Source organism: Lynx rufus, unplaced genomic scaffold, assembly GCF_022079265.1.
Source record: "Lynx rufus isolate CCGP_SWC_20201006 ecotype Redwood Valley unplaced genomic scaffold, mLynRuf1.p SCAF_5, whole genome shotgun sequence".
Lineage (NCBI taxonomy): Eukaryota > Metazoa > Chordata > Mammalia > Carnivora > Felidae > Lynx > Lynx rufus.
In genome coordinates this window covers 36,959,780-36,974,851 of record NW_025814867.1, presented here as the reverse complement: position 1 = coordinate 36,974,851, position 15,072 = coordinate 36,959,780, and positions in this window count along the sequence as shown.

Below are 15,072 nucleotides of genomic sequence, written 5' to 3'. Positions count from 1 at the left end.
CCCTTTCGCCATGTGAGGTTAACACCAACACAGGTTCTGAGGACAAAGACATTGTTGGGGGTCCGTTATTCTACTCTCATGCATACTCAGGAAGAAGAATTTCCACTGACCACTGGACAGGTCCCTTTTTAAAAAATGCTTATTTTTGAGACAGAGCGCGCGAACAAGCGAGGAGGGGCAGAGAGAGAGAGAGGGAGACACAGAATCCGAAGCAGGCTCCAGGCTCTGAGCTGTCAGCGCAGAGCCCGACATGGGGCTTGAACTCACGAACCATGAGATCATGCCCTGAGCCAAAGGTGGACACTTAACCGACTGAGCCATCCCAGGCACCCAAGGAAAGGTCACTTTAATCACAAAGCAGTTTCCTTCTTTAGGTGGTCCCAAAGAGTGTTGAGCGAAGTTCCCCAGCACTTACCCTGCAGCTGCTGAGGGGAGTTCCTGGTGTCTGGCTGGTTTTTCCCCTGCATCTCTGCGTACTCTGCTATGGGTCTGAGGAGAGCCAGGGCTCCAGAACACTGTAAGTAATTGCCATCAAGGTGCAGCTCACTGGGGAAGAGGTGAAATACACTGTTCACCTGATATTATTTTCACTTCCTCAAATTTGGATTTGAGGTCTTACCTCATAATAGACCTGGTTACAAAATAATAAATAATCATAATAGACAGCAGACCACATCGTCAAAAATAGACCTAATGACCATGTCATCGGGCCAAAGATATGCGTTTAGCATGTTACCCTTGATTCTTAAATGTAACTAAAGGATCTTTCTCTTGCAGTTAAGAAAAAGAAAACAAAAATAACTAGACAGTAGAAAAAGATGACTAAAAACATCGTGAAAACTCAGGGGAATTCATGGGTTCGTAGACTCTGTAAACAAGCTGATTCTACAACTCAAGACAGAACAGAGCCAGAAGCAGGAGGGGAGCAGGGGACGCATCTCACCAAATGGAGCTCTGGCATATGATGGAGCCCAGCCGCGGCCCGTTTTGTGGCCCCAGACCACAGTAGCGCAGACTGAGGACTTGAAGCCTTTGGTTGTTCTCCAGGCCTGAGAAAATACTCTCAATTTCTTCATTTCTAAATCTAGAAAGAAATGGGAACAAATAGTGACTTTTAAAACCTATGTCACCTGTTGGATTATTCATTTTAAGGCACTCCCTGACCCCCCAAGGCAGATCAGATTTTGCCGACCCCCACTTTGGGCTTCCACAGCCGGGGTGGCTATGGGGGTGGGCTGGGTGACTGATGGGGACAGCCTGCATGTGGAGGAAGGGGGACCCAGAGTTTGACTCGTGGGCAAAGGGAGCAGAGCATGGTTTGAAATACCCAAAGGAGCAGATGGAGAGCAAGCTCTGGATCCTGAAGACAGGAGAGATTGCCCAGCTGACAGGAGTGGAAGGGTCTGAGAAGACTCCAGCAGCAGGAGGCTGTGTAAGAAGGGAGCCTTTTAAAGTACGTCCAGAGCAGGAGCGCCTGGGTGGCTCCGTCAGTTAAGCGTCCGACTTTGGCTCAGGCCAAGATTTCATGGTTTGTAGGTTCAAGCCCCGTGACGGGCGCTGTGCTGACAGCTCAGAGCCTGGAGCCTGCTTTGGATTCCGTGTCCCCCTCTCTCTCTGCGCCCCCCCGCTTGTGCTCTGACTCTCTCTCTCTCAAAAATAAACATTAAAAAAAAAAAAAAAAGTATGTCCAGAGCAGGTTCAGGAAAGTTCAACCTCTTGGCCCTCCTTCCTGGCCCCATGCTGCTCCTCGCCTTGTGCCACCCAGTCCTTGGAGTTTGCAGAGAGAAGGCACAAGCATCATGCCAGGGAATTTGGAATGTCAAGGGATGACCTTTCCAATAAGGTGAGTCGTATTAACAGAAACAACTTCTTAAATTTACTAGTTTATCCAATAAGTAATTACGGTGGGTGACTACCGTGGTGGGTGTGGGGGTGTAGCTGTGTATGAGAAAGAAGGACATCCTGCCTGGTGGACTTCACAGCCTCAGGGAAAATAGGAGAAAAGAACTCCAGTCCCTCAGTAACCTGCCATTTCACCAGTGGTGATTCCCAACCACCCAACACTGACAACTCCAGGTGTCTTGGCAGCAGCAGGATTTCAACTATTAAAATATGGTGTTAACATATTAAACAACAATTAAAATATGGTGTTTTCTAAAGAGGAGGATTCCCTCTTTCTTCCTTCTCTCTCCCCACCAATGGAGGAGCTGGAGTCTAGAGGGGTCTCAGCAGCGGGGCTGGGTCTGTCTAGCGCAGTGCGGGAAGCTGGGAGACTCCCAAGTCGGTCTTCAGTCACTGCAGGGTGTCCTGAGGGCACTGGCTTTCTGCTGTCCTGTGTTAGAAGACCCTGACTCAGGCTCCTCCAAGCTTTTCAGAAACATGGAGAACCTCCAGAGATAGTCCTTCTCCTCAGCTTTTGCTGGAGACTTGTCCACTGTCACCACCAGGGCCCTAATAAGACCCTAGTTCTTTAAAGGGGCCTTTGTGTCACTGTGGTCCCATTTGTCAGGCACGAATCATCTCTTTCACTTCACAGCCCACTGGCCTTCTGAGTACAGGACCCTACCTGGCTCCAGAAGAAGAGTCACAGAATCAAAGACTTGGGAAGTGGACGAGATCACCTCATAGGTCAGAGAGGTTGCACGATCTACCCCGCATCACACAAGCAGCTTAAAATTATTTACGGATGGCAAACTATAGACCCCCCAGCAATCTAGTATCACGGATCAGAAGTGGGCTCCGATTCAGCCAGCTAGATTCACATCTAGTTTCTATCCCTAAGAGGTGAATGCCTGGAACAAGCCAATTAATCCCCTGAGTCTTTGCTCATCTATAGTCAAGGGATAGAAATGATAAACATCTGTCATATATCATACGTCCATATGTAACGGTATATATCTATCTATTGTCGGGAGAATAAATGAGATAATCCATGTGCTGTACTTGGCACACAGCGCTCAATAAAAATTAGCTGGTATTATCATTATTATTATTGCTCCCTGACTCTCTCCTGACAGCCTGGTGCCATAGCCCTCGAAAGACTTCCTCTTTCTTCCCTAGCACCACACCTCTCCTCCCACCTCCTCTGCTGGTGAATAATGACTTGTCCCTTAGGGAATCATGGTTTCCCTTATCCAAACCACGACTAAAATTTATACAAACCCGGCACCTGGGTGGCTCAGTGGGTTGGGCATCTGATTCTCGATTTTGGCTTGGGTGTGATCCCAGGGTCATGGGATTGAGACCTATGTAGGGCTCCACACTGAGCATGGAGTGTGCTTGAGATTCTCTCTCTCTCTCTCTCTCTCTCTCTCTCTCCCTCTGTCCCTCTGCCCCATGCACATGTGCTCTCTTTCTCTGTAAAAAATAAAAAAATAATAAAAAAAAATTTATACGGACATCCTTTGTGATCTACCTTCCGTTATACATAATCAAGAGCATATCTCCTCTCTTCCACTATACAGAGGACTTCCTTGGACAGTGGCATTGCTTTATATATATTTGTATCTTCTTTAGCACTGAGCACAGTGTCTTGCAAAAACAAGCCATCAATAAATATTTGTTAAAAGAATAAATGAATAAGAAGGAAGGGCAGGAGGGAGGGAAGGAGGGAGGGAGGAAGGAAGAATCCTTTTGAGAACCCTGACATTTACTCAGAAACATTAGTTTTAAGAAGGTTTTTGAGTTGTGATGACCTGATGAGCCACAAGGAACCAGGACTCTGAGCTCCTTACCTTTGCCTCCCTCAGCAGTCAGAGCCCTGAAGGAACTCTGCCTTCCAAACTCACCTGCAGTAATCCAGGACAAGAGAATGCAAATAGCTGCATGGCAGAGCCCTGCCCAGTCTCTGCAGAGACCACAGATCCATCCTGCAGTCAATGAGTTCCAGGGTGGTAAATGGGCAGGTGGCGCGCCCCTTCAATTCCAGAAGTGAAGCCTAAGAACATGAGGTGAGAAAGGGCTTACACAATGAAGACAAATACGCTCTGTGTTTTAATGTTTCTTAAAAGTTGATTACGTTAATTACCCCAACATTTTTGCCTTTAACACAACTTTCCAATGTCCAAGGAGAAAGTGACATGAAGATAAAATAATTTCCCTTTAAAAGGAAGACTCTAGGGGCGCCTGGGTGGCTCAGTTGGTTAAGTGTCCGACTTTGGCTCAGGTCATGATCTTGCGGTCCGTGAGTTCAAGCCTCGCGTAGGGCTCTGTGCTGGCAGCTCGGAGCCTAGGGCCTGCTTCGGATTCTATGTCTCCCTCTCTCTCTGCCTCCCCCTCATTCATGCTCTCTCTCTCTCTGTCTCTCAAAAATGAATATATGTTAAAAAAATTTTTTAAAGGCACACTATGAAGAATTAAATGGGAAATGCCGCTCTGTGATGAGATATACTGCAGCATATCTTTTTAGATGCTGTGGGCTGAATTGTGTCATTCCCCTCATTCATATGCCGAAGTCTTACCCCCTAGTACCTCAGAATGTGACTGCATTCGGAAAAAGGGTCTTCAAGGAGGTATGAATTTAAAATGAGGTCATTAGGGTGGGCTCTTACCCAATATGACTGACTTTCTTATAAGGAAAGGATATTTAGACACAGGCACGTATAGAGAGGGAGGCAACATGAAAACACAGGGAAAAAGTGGCCATTTACAGGCCAAGGAGTGAGGCCTTCAAAGACGCCAACCCTGCTGACACCCTGAGCTCAGACTTCTAAGCCTTCATAACTGTGAGAAAAGAAGTTTCTGTTGTTTAACCCTTGCAATCTGTGGTACTTTGTTATGGCAGCCCCAGCAGACTAATACAGATGTTGATACTCTAACCAACAAATTTATTTTCCTATGGTTGTATGACAGGGAGATAGGATAAAATAGGCAGAGAAGGAAAGGTTAGGACCTGAGGTCCCTGGGTGGGGTAAAAACACATATTTTGGAACAATGCTGGGAGTATCTGACCACAGCAAACTCACTCAGGCATAAAGTTCCTCTTAAGAATGTAACAAACACCACCTACCGCCCTTCAGATTCCCCTCAGGAATTGGACAATCAAAATACCTAACGAAACTAAATAAACCATAAAATTTATGTTATCTGAGGGACAGTAAGACCGCTCTGACTCCTCACACAATGGAATGAAGCCAATCTGGAAGGGACAGCCCAGCACCTAGAGCTATCCAGCCGGTAAGGGTGGAACCTGACAAGGAATGAGGGGGAAGGGGAGGGGGCATTGACCAAAACCTTAAAAAACAAAGACCCTTGCCTATAGTTGGGGGTATTTATTTTCAAATGCTCCCTCTCTGCAAAAAGAGCTTTCCTACTATTCTTACTTTCTGATCTTATACTTTTGCCTGCTGCTCATTTTACTCTGTGTCCCCTTCTTCGTTCCTCAAAGCGATAAGGAATCCTGGGTATTGAGGTAAAAAAAAATCCTGTAACAGTTGTATTTTTTTTAGTAAAGAACTATCACTATGCCAATCTTCTTACAATTAGGCAACATTATAATAGTTAAATTATCTCCTAAACAAGTGATAGCCATTATTACAGATATTAAGATTTATTTTTTTTAATGTTTGTTTATTTTTGAGAGAGAGAGACAGAGAGAGAGAGAGAGAGAGAGAGAGAAAGAGAGGGACTGTGAGCAGGGGAGGGGCAGAGAGAGAGGAAACACAGAATCAGAAGCAGGCTCTAGGCTCTGAGCTGTCAGCACAGAGCCCGACGTCGGGCTTGAGCTCATGAACCTTGAGATCATGACCTGAGATGAAGTCGGACGCCCAGCTGACCGAGACACCCAGGTGTCCCCAGATATTAGCATTTAGAGGTCTACGCAGAACTAGACTGTGTAAATTCAGCAATGAGGTGCTTTTCATGGTGAAGCCGCAGGACCGGGGGCAACACATGAACATTTGGAACCATCTCAAGTTCTCTCGGTCTCCTGAATGGAGAGATCTATGGGAAGGCCATTCCTTGTGGTAACAGGATTCCAGTGACAATTAAATCCCTACCTAACTGGAGAAGGTATTTAAAGCTATAAATCACCAAGGCCACCTTTTAGCAATTAGAATCACCACAACTTAAGGATTTCTTCAGTTCAGCATTTAAACCTAGAAGAGGCTTTGGTGGGGTTTGGAGGATTTAGGGTTTCTTGCGGTAATGACATGTTGGTCAGAGATAACATTCCAAATTTATATGTCGGTTGAGAATATAAAAGCCCTTGCAGCCTTAACTATAGAGAGCTGGTGCTTGAGGCCTCTTTAATGAGAAAACACCTAGTTTAAGTGCTGGATTGGATTTCTCAAGCTGTGTTTCTGACCAAGGAGGCAATGTGGCATGTCACTGCCTATGGTAACACTGGTCTGTGCAAAATAGGCTCTTGACCACGTAAAGATCTTGGCCAGTGGTTTACACTGTCACTCCCTGGGGCACCAGTACTGCTGTGGGCAAGACCACAGCCATCTACCACAGAATTCCTTAGCAGCCTCCAGGTGACCAAGAGGGTTACATTTTAAAGAACTGTTAAGGATCACTTTTTTTTTTTAACGATCACTTTTAATATGCATGGATGGACAGCATTCTATTCCTGCTTAAATGGACTGACCCTTTTAATAAAAACAACTAAAAATTCTGGTTCTGTATTTAAGATAACTTTTTAAAATTTATTTTTAATTGCGGTCAAATGCACAATAAAATTTACCATCTTAGGGGCACATGGGTGGCTCAGTCGGTTAAGTAGCCAACTTTGGCTCAGATCATGACCTAGTATAGTAGGTTCATAGATTCAAGCTCCACTTCTGCCATTGTGAAGCCCACTTAGGATCCTCTGTCCCCCTCTATTTCTGCACCTCCCCCACTCCCGTTCTCTCTCTCAAAAATAAACATTTAAAAAATTTACCATCTTAACCATTTTTTTTAACGTTAATTTATTTTTGAGAGAGATTGAGAGCACAAGCTGGGGAAGGACCCAATATGGAACTTGAACTCACGAGCCAAAGTCCTGCTCATGACCCGAGCCAAAGTCAGATGCTTAACCGACTGAACCACCCAGATGCCCCCATCTTAACCATTTTTAAGTGTCCAGTTCAATGGCATTGAGTATATTCACATGTTGTGCAACCCTCAACACCATTCACCTCCAGAAGTTTTTTCATCTCGTAAAACTGAAACTCTATACCCATTAAAAAATAACTCCCATTCTCCCCTCCTCCAAACCTCCGGCAACTGCCATTTTATTTTGTGTCTCTACGAGTTTGACTACTCTGGGTACTTCATACAGGGGAAGGATATAATATTTGTCCTTTTGTGACTGACTTCTCTTACTTAGCATAAGTTCTTCGAGGTTCATGCATGTTGTAGCATGGGTCAGAATTTCCTTCCTTTGTAGGGCTGCATAATATTCCATTGTATGTATCCACCACAGTTTGTTCTCCATTCATCTGCCAATGGACATTTGGGTTGCTTCCACCTTTGACTATTGTGAATAATGCAACCATGAAGATGAGCATACAGATATCTCTTTGAGGTCCTGCTTCCAATTCTTTTGGGTATATCTCCAGAAGTGGAATTGTTGAATCATATGGTAATTCTATTTTTAATTTTTTTAAGGAACCTCCATCCCATTTCCCATAGTGGCTGCACCAATGCACATTCCTGCCAATAGTGTACAAATTTTCCAATTTCTCCACATCCTGTCAACCCATTCTATTCTGCTTTTTTTGATAGATGCCATACTATTTGACCTGAGGTAGTATCTCAATGTAGTTTTGACTTGCATTTCTCCAAAGATTAGTGATGGTGAACATTTTTTGTGTGCTTATTGTTTGTTTGTATACCTTCTTTGGAGAAAGTGTACTCAAGTCTTTTGCCCATTTTTAAATCAGTTGTTTGTTTTTTGTTGTGGTTGAATTGCAGGAGTTCTTTATACATCCAGAATACTAACCCCTTATCAAATACATGATTTGCAATTATTTTTCCTTATTTTGCGGGTTGCCTTTTCACTTCACTGTGTCCTTTGATGCACGGAAGTTGAAAATTTTTTTGTCCAAATCATTTAGTTTTGTTGCCTATGCTTTTAGTGTCATATACAAGAAATGACTGCCAAGTCCAACATTATGAAGCTTTTCCTCTATGCTTTCTTCTCAGAGTTTTTTTTTTTTTTAATTTTTTTTTTTTCAATGTTTTTATTTATTTTAGGACAGAGAGAGACAGAGCATGAACGGGGGCGGGGCAGAGAGAGAGGGAGACACAGAATCGGAAGCAGGCTCCAGGCTCTGAGCCATCAGCCCAGAGCCCGATGCGGGGCTCGAACTCACGGACCGCGAGATCGTGACCTGGCTGAAGTCGGACGCTTAACCGACTGCGCCACCCAGGCGCCCCTATTCTCAGAGTTTTAAAAATATCTTTTTAAAATGTGTCAATTGGCAGGTTAGTGAGGAATACCCAAAGGTCGGTGCATGACAGAAAATGGGAACCTAGGGAGATTTGCAGGGCACTGAGGCCAGCTTTCCATTTGAGAGCATCAGTGAAGCAGCAGAGTCAAGTTTTGCTTTTCATGGATCAGGTAGTCCAGGGGACAAGAGATAAAGCCCAAGGCCACTGGAGGTGAGGAGTCTGAGAGGAAATGCTGCATAAAGGTATGGCCCCAAACATAAAGTGAGCTACTGCACTACGTCCTTAGACTAAGGATGAACTAGAAAGAAACCTAACTCTTCTTTCCCCAGGGAAAACTGCCTCTCAAACTGTGCCTGACTACACAGAAAAAAATATACCCACTATGAACTCACAAGCTAGTCTTAACACAGGTATTTGCACACTGAACTGATACCACCTGGATGGTTCGGAGACCTCAGATCAAGAATGTATTAATTTGGGGCAACTGAGTGGCTCAGTGGGTTAAAGCATCTGACGTCGGCTCAGGTCATGATCTCAAGGTTCGTGAGTTCGAGCCCTGTCAGATCAGAGCCTGCTTGGGATTCCCTCTCTCTCTCTGTCCTTCCCCCCGCCATCAAAAAATAAATAACTTTAAAAAAATTAGTAATTTAGTATAGCCCTGAGATGCTATCACCCTGAGTGTGTGGCAGAAGCAAATGCAAACCCTCTTGGAGGATTCTATCTTCAAATCAGAGCTCAAGGAATTGCCTCAACTCTTTCCCCAGGAAATATGAGTTTCTAGTACAAAAGAAATCACAAAAACACATAAAGAAATGTCCCATGAGTAGGAGCCAGTAGAAGCCAGTCAGCAGTATCAGACTGCAAAATAATTCAGATTATTGAAACTATTAGACACAGATGAGAAGTTTAACACATTCAATGACATAAAACAAGGCATTTTCCAATAGTCAAGAAACTAGAAAAATGGGCACTAATGTCCTCTCCCAATTTCTACCTCCTTTCTCCTCCCTAAAAGTAATTTTATAATAGTCAAACATTATAGTTTTACCTGTTTTTAAACTTTATAAAATGCAACATATAGCATGTATTCTTTTGTGTCTTTCTTCACTTGTACATTAGGCTTATGAGAGTCACCCTATTTTGTTTTTGCATAGCTGTAGTTGATGTATTTTCATTGCTATACAGTTTCCTACTATATGAATATACCATAATTTCTTTTTTATTTTTTGCACTTTTACATAAGTTTGAAATGCTTCATTAAAAATACGTTGTTTTGGGGGCATCTGGGTGGCTCAGTCAACTAAGTGTCCAACGTCAGCTCAGGTCATAATCTCGCGGTTCGTGGGTTTGAGTCCTGTGTCAGGCTCTGCACTGACAGCTCAGAGCATGGAGCCTGTTTCGGATTCTGTGTCTCCCTCTCTCTGACCTTCCCCCACTTGCTTGCATTCTCTCTCTCTCTCTCTCTCTCTCTCTCTCTCTCTCTCAAAAATAAACATTAAAAAATTTATTAAAAAAAATACACATTGTTTTGGGGCACCTGGGTGGTTCAGTTGGTTAAGCATCCCACTCTTGATTTAGGCTCAGGTCATGATCTCATGGGTTTGTGATATCAATCCCCACATCAGGCTCTGTGCTGACAGCATGGAGCCTGCTTGGGATTCTCTCCCTCTCTCTCTGCCCCTCTCCTGCTTGTGTTCTCTCTCTCAAAAAAAATAAATATACTTTTAAAAAATATATGTTTTTTTAAAGAAAAGCTTGTAGGGGCACCTGGGTGGCTCGGTCAGTTAAATGTCCGACATCGGCTCAGGTCATGATCTCATGGTCCGTGAGTTCAAGCCCTGCGTCGGGCTCTGTGCTGACAGCTCAGAGCCTGGAGCCTGCTTCAGATTCTGTGTCTCCCTCTCTCTGACCCTCCCCCATTCATTCTCTTTCTCTGTCTCAAAAATAAATAAACATTAAAAGAAATTTTTAAAGAAAAGCTTATAGCATATCAGTCAATAACCAAATGAACTATAGCTGGAATACAGATATATTATGTTTATATTCAATTTTAAGTTTAATTGAAGGAATATTTTTAAAACGCATGACTCACCAGTCTGGCAATCTCTGGGTTACTCAGCTGAAGGCCCCAGATACAGATCTCTTTCCCCAGCAGGTAACACTCATCTCGAATTGTCATGAGCAAAGGTTCCAAGGAAATTGGCAGGATGCTTGGTGGGGAGTCATCAGGTCTTACAAGCATAAACTGGAGTGTCAGAAAAAAATTACAGGTGGGAATCATAAAGACATGTCCATGCATCTGAATATGTAGAAAAAGAATATTGTCATTAGACAACATTAGAACATTTAAAATAGTAATTAACCTTGGATCACATGTGCATTGGGGTGGTAACTCAACAAAAACTTATGGAGTTCCTGCCATATGCGAAGCCCCGTGAAAAATCTCACAGGGCAGTGATTTTTCCAATAGGTTACTACCCATTATTGGGTTAGGAAATAAATTGAGTAGGCTGTAACCAGCTTTTTTTCTTTCTTGAATGAATGAAATAGAAGAGAAATTATCTGAGTGTATGCTATGTAGTAAGGAATAAACATCTCATGAGACTTTTATTTTAGTGATGCTCAAAATCAAAATGGAGACCCAACCAAAGCAACCCACCCGACATAAACAGCCCCTGTAGTCTTATGATTCACTCCAGTACTTAATATTGGGTCGTGATGTTAACTGTATTTCTTCTTCTTCTTTTTTTCAATGTTTATTTATTTTTGAGAGGGGGGGTGGGGCAGAAAGAGAGAGGGAGGCACAGAATCTGAAGCAGGCTCCAGGCTCTGTGCTGTCAATGCAGAGCCCAAATCAGGGCTCAAACTCACGAACCACAAGATCATGACCTGAGCCAAAGTCAGACACTTAATTGACTGCGCTACCCAGGCATCCCAAAGTTAATTGTATTTCTGACAGTGATTGTAATTTAAAATGTTTAGAAAACATTGCTGAAGGGACTATAAATTTGAACAAGGCTTATAATTAACTCTTATGATTAAGTAGTGGAGGTTAATGATAAGAAGTATAGAATACAAATAAAGTAGTAATTATTTTACCACAAAATGATGGCTCTGAGAAGCTCCTGAATTTGGGATGAGCAGGGAGGTGTGTGGGGGAGTCCAGAGAAGCAATGCGAAGGAAGGAATTAGAAAGACCTGGGGAGAGGGGCAATGATGACAAAAATGGTGCTTTTGAGCTGGGCTTTCCAGATGTAGAGTGGGAGGGGCAGGTTGGCTATTCCAGATGTAAAGTGGTATGAGAAAAGGCAGGCCTGCTGCAGGACTGGGATGAGTAGATTTGGAGGTAGGAGGAGGAAGGCAGAAGTACTGAACATAGCCTGGGTACCGGAGGCAGGCTTTGGACTTCATTCAGGCAGGAAGCAGAGGGGATGACACCACCAGTTTGGGCTGGAGAGTTCTGAGGACCCATGTTCCTAAGGAGTAAACCTTAGTCAGTTCCTTTCAGAGAAGAGTAAGAAGAGGAGGCCACACACTCACTTTCCTGAGAATCTGTTCGTTGTTGATGCTGGTTTTCAAGTCCTGTTTGATGGCTGGACACACAGATGTCTGAGTCTGTGCACAATGCTTCTGATAGGTCTTCAGGAACTTTTGAAGAATTGGAACGATGGGCAGGGGTGTTCCTTTAGTTTTTTGTTTTCCTTCTTTCTCTCTTGGCATTGTCTTACAGGGTTAGATTCCATATGGATTCTGAAAATTGTAACTTGCCCTGAAACCCAATACATACAAGTCTTTTTAAGGAGCAGATCACACCTCCCCCACTAAAAATTGGCAAGTATTGCTGCACACCCTTCTCTGAAAATTTTAAAGTGCCTCATGTATCTTAAAATGGAAGTCGAAAATCAACATAGAGACAGTTGAGCAGAATTGTTCAATTTCCAATCTCTATATTCATGGATTCATGTTCTTTCTTCTGGATTCTTTAAAATGGGGGCAGTTATAAAGGAATGCAATTAATAATGGTGGGCACTAAATATTACAAAAGACATACTGATTTTAAAATGGCATAGTTCTCTTTATAGACATACTTCCTGGAGGCAGCATATCCATAGTGGTTAAGAACATGGGCTTTAAAGGGGAACAAGACCGGGATCTTAGTTTTGTCTCTACCCCTTGACTCACTGGCTTTAGGTACTCTATGAAGCTTTTTCAAACCCTATTTCCCCATCCGTAAAATGGATTATGGTTGTCACAAGGATTGAGTAAGGTAAATTTATAAAGCACTTAGCATAGGGAGGCCTGGGTGGCTCAGTGGGTTAAGCGGTCGACTTCAGCTCAGATCATGATCTCACTGTTCCTGGGTTTGAGCCCCATGTCTGGCTCTGTGCTGACAGCTCAGAGCCTGGAGCCTGCTTTGGATTCTGTGTTTTCCTCTCTCTCTGCCTCTCTCTCTTCCTCTCTCTCAAAAATAAGTAAACACTGGGGCGCCTGGGTAGCTCAGTCGGTTGAGTGTCAGACTTCGACTCAGGTCATGATCTCATGGTTCATGAGTTCAAGCCCCGCGTCGGGCTCTGTGCTGACAGCTCAGAGCCTGGAGCCTGCTTCCGAGTCTGTGTCTCCCTCTCTCTCTGCCCCTCCCCCCCGCTCATGCTCTGTATCTCTCTCTCTTTCAAAAGTAAATAAACGTTAAAAAATGTTTTTAAATAAACATTTAAAAAAATAAATAAAGCACTTAGCACAATGCCTGGTATGCAGTGAAAGTGCTCAATAGGCTTTATTGTTACTATTGAGGTTCTTATTATTTTGTTGGGCACAGGAAACCACCCAATCAGTATTGATTTGTCCTTTCAATTATTCAGCCTTGAAAGGTCCCTCCACGTGACAATGCCACCAGCTAGACTCCAGGACCTGACTTTCACTGCCCGCCAACCTGTACTCACCAACGTTTGCCTCATATTTTTCCTTAAGCCCTTCTTTCCAGCTTGCCTCTTAACTCAGGCGAATGAAACCAGAAACCACCCCTCAGGGCATGGCGACTGCCCTGGCAACGCCTCCCACCGCCCCAGCCCACCCAGACTGAGCTAAACCCCCAGCTCGATGTGCAGATGGACCAGAGTGACCTCTGGGATGATAAGCAATTACCTTTCCCTCATTTTAATACTAAAATTTCCCCCCAAGAAAGAGCCTCAGACTCATTTACATAACATGCGATGTATGTGTAGGCATGTTGCCTTCAGGTGCATGTGTGACCTTATGCCCACCTCTACATACCATGACAAGGCCTCCCTGACTAAATAGTCATCCTAACCCTAAACAAAAGGAACTTATTCACCCTATCCCTGGGAGTCACACTTTGGAAGCTATGTCCTGTGATCTCCTTATGTGCTGCAAATAAAGTTTACTTTGTGCGGCAGCTCCACCTGGTGTATCTGGGACTCCCCAAGGATCCAACTCACATTGGTTCGGTTACAATAACTTAAGGTAACAGCTGCAACTCTGAACTGCATTCATAGAGACAAAGGTTTATGGGAATTATTAGAGACTTCCCATTTGGGAAAGTTTACAGATAGAGACTATCCAAAAATGTGTGTATTATGTTACATTAAAAGGGGTGCTCCTTTTGAAGCCTGGGAAGGGAAAGAAGTGACTCGCGCTGGCTGGGAACAAGGACTGGGCCTGTTGGCTCCCCAAACTGTTTTTGGTAAGCATCTGGAGAGGGTAGCCCAGGCTTTGTTACAGGAGGAGCCAGTTTGAATCCTGTGTCTGTCAATTATTAGTAGAGTGATTGGGGGTATCAACTTCACTTCCCCGAACCCCATTTTTTCCATCTGTAAAAATGGTGGGAAAATAAACTCTTTGGTATTTTTAAGGGTTTAATGCAAATTAAATGTAGAGTTTTCTCTTCAGTAACATGGGGATGCTGCTGATGATAAAGAACTCTTATGAGGAATAGGGGCACCTGGGTGGCTCAGTCAGTTGAGTGTCCGACTTTGGCTCAGGTCATGATCTCATGGGTTCTTGGGTTCAAGCCCGCAGAGGGCTCTACGCTGTCAACAACACAGAGCCCGCTTCGGATCCTCTGTTCCCCTCTTTCTCTGCCCTTCCCTGCTTGCGCTCTCTCTGTCTCTCAAAAATAAATAAAAATAAACATCAAAAAAAAATCTTAAAAGAAAAGAAAGAATTGTTATGAGGAATAAGGAATTCGTACATGATGGATGCTCAGAACAGAGCCTGGCACATGCTGAATTCTCAGGCAGGAAACCTGAGGCAAAGCGAGGGAAGTGATTTGCTTACGGGCAAACACTAGTAAATGGCGCAGCGGGGATTCAAATTCAGGCAGCCTGGTTCCAGAGCCCAAATTCTTTTATTTATGTATTTACTTATTTATTTATTTATTATTATTATTTTTAACGTTTATTTTATTTTTGAGACAGAGAGAGACACAGCATGAGCAGGGAAGGGGCAGAGAGAGAGGGAGACACAGAATGTGAAGCAGGCTCCAGGCTCTGAGCTGTCAGCACAGAGCCCGACGCGGGGCTCGAACTCATGGACCGCGAGATCATGACCTGAGCCGAAGTCGGCCACTCAACCGACTGAGCCACCCAGGCGCCCCATCCAGAGCCCAAATTCTTAACCACTGTAACACACCACCTAAAAGGTACTGCTACAGACTGAGGGTTTTTGTCTCCCTCT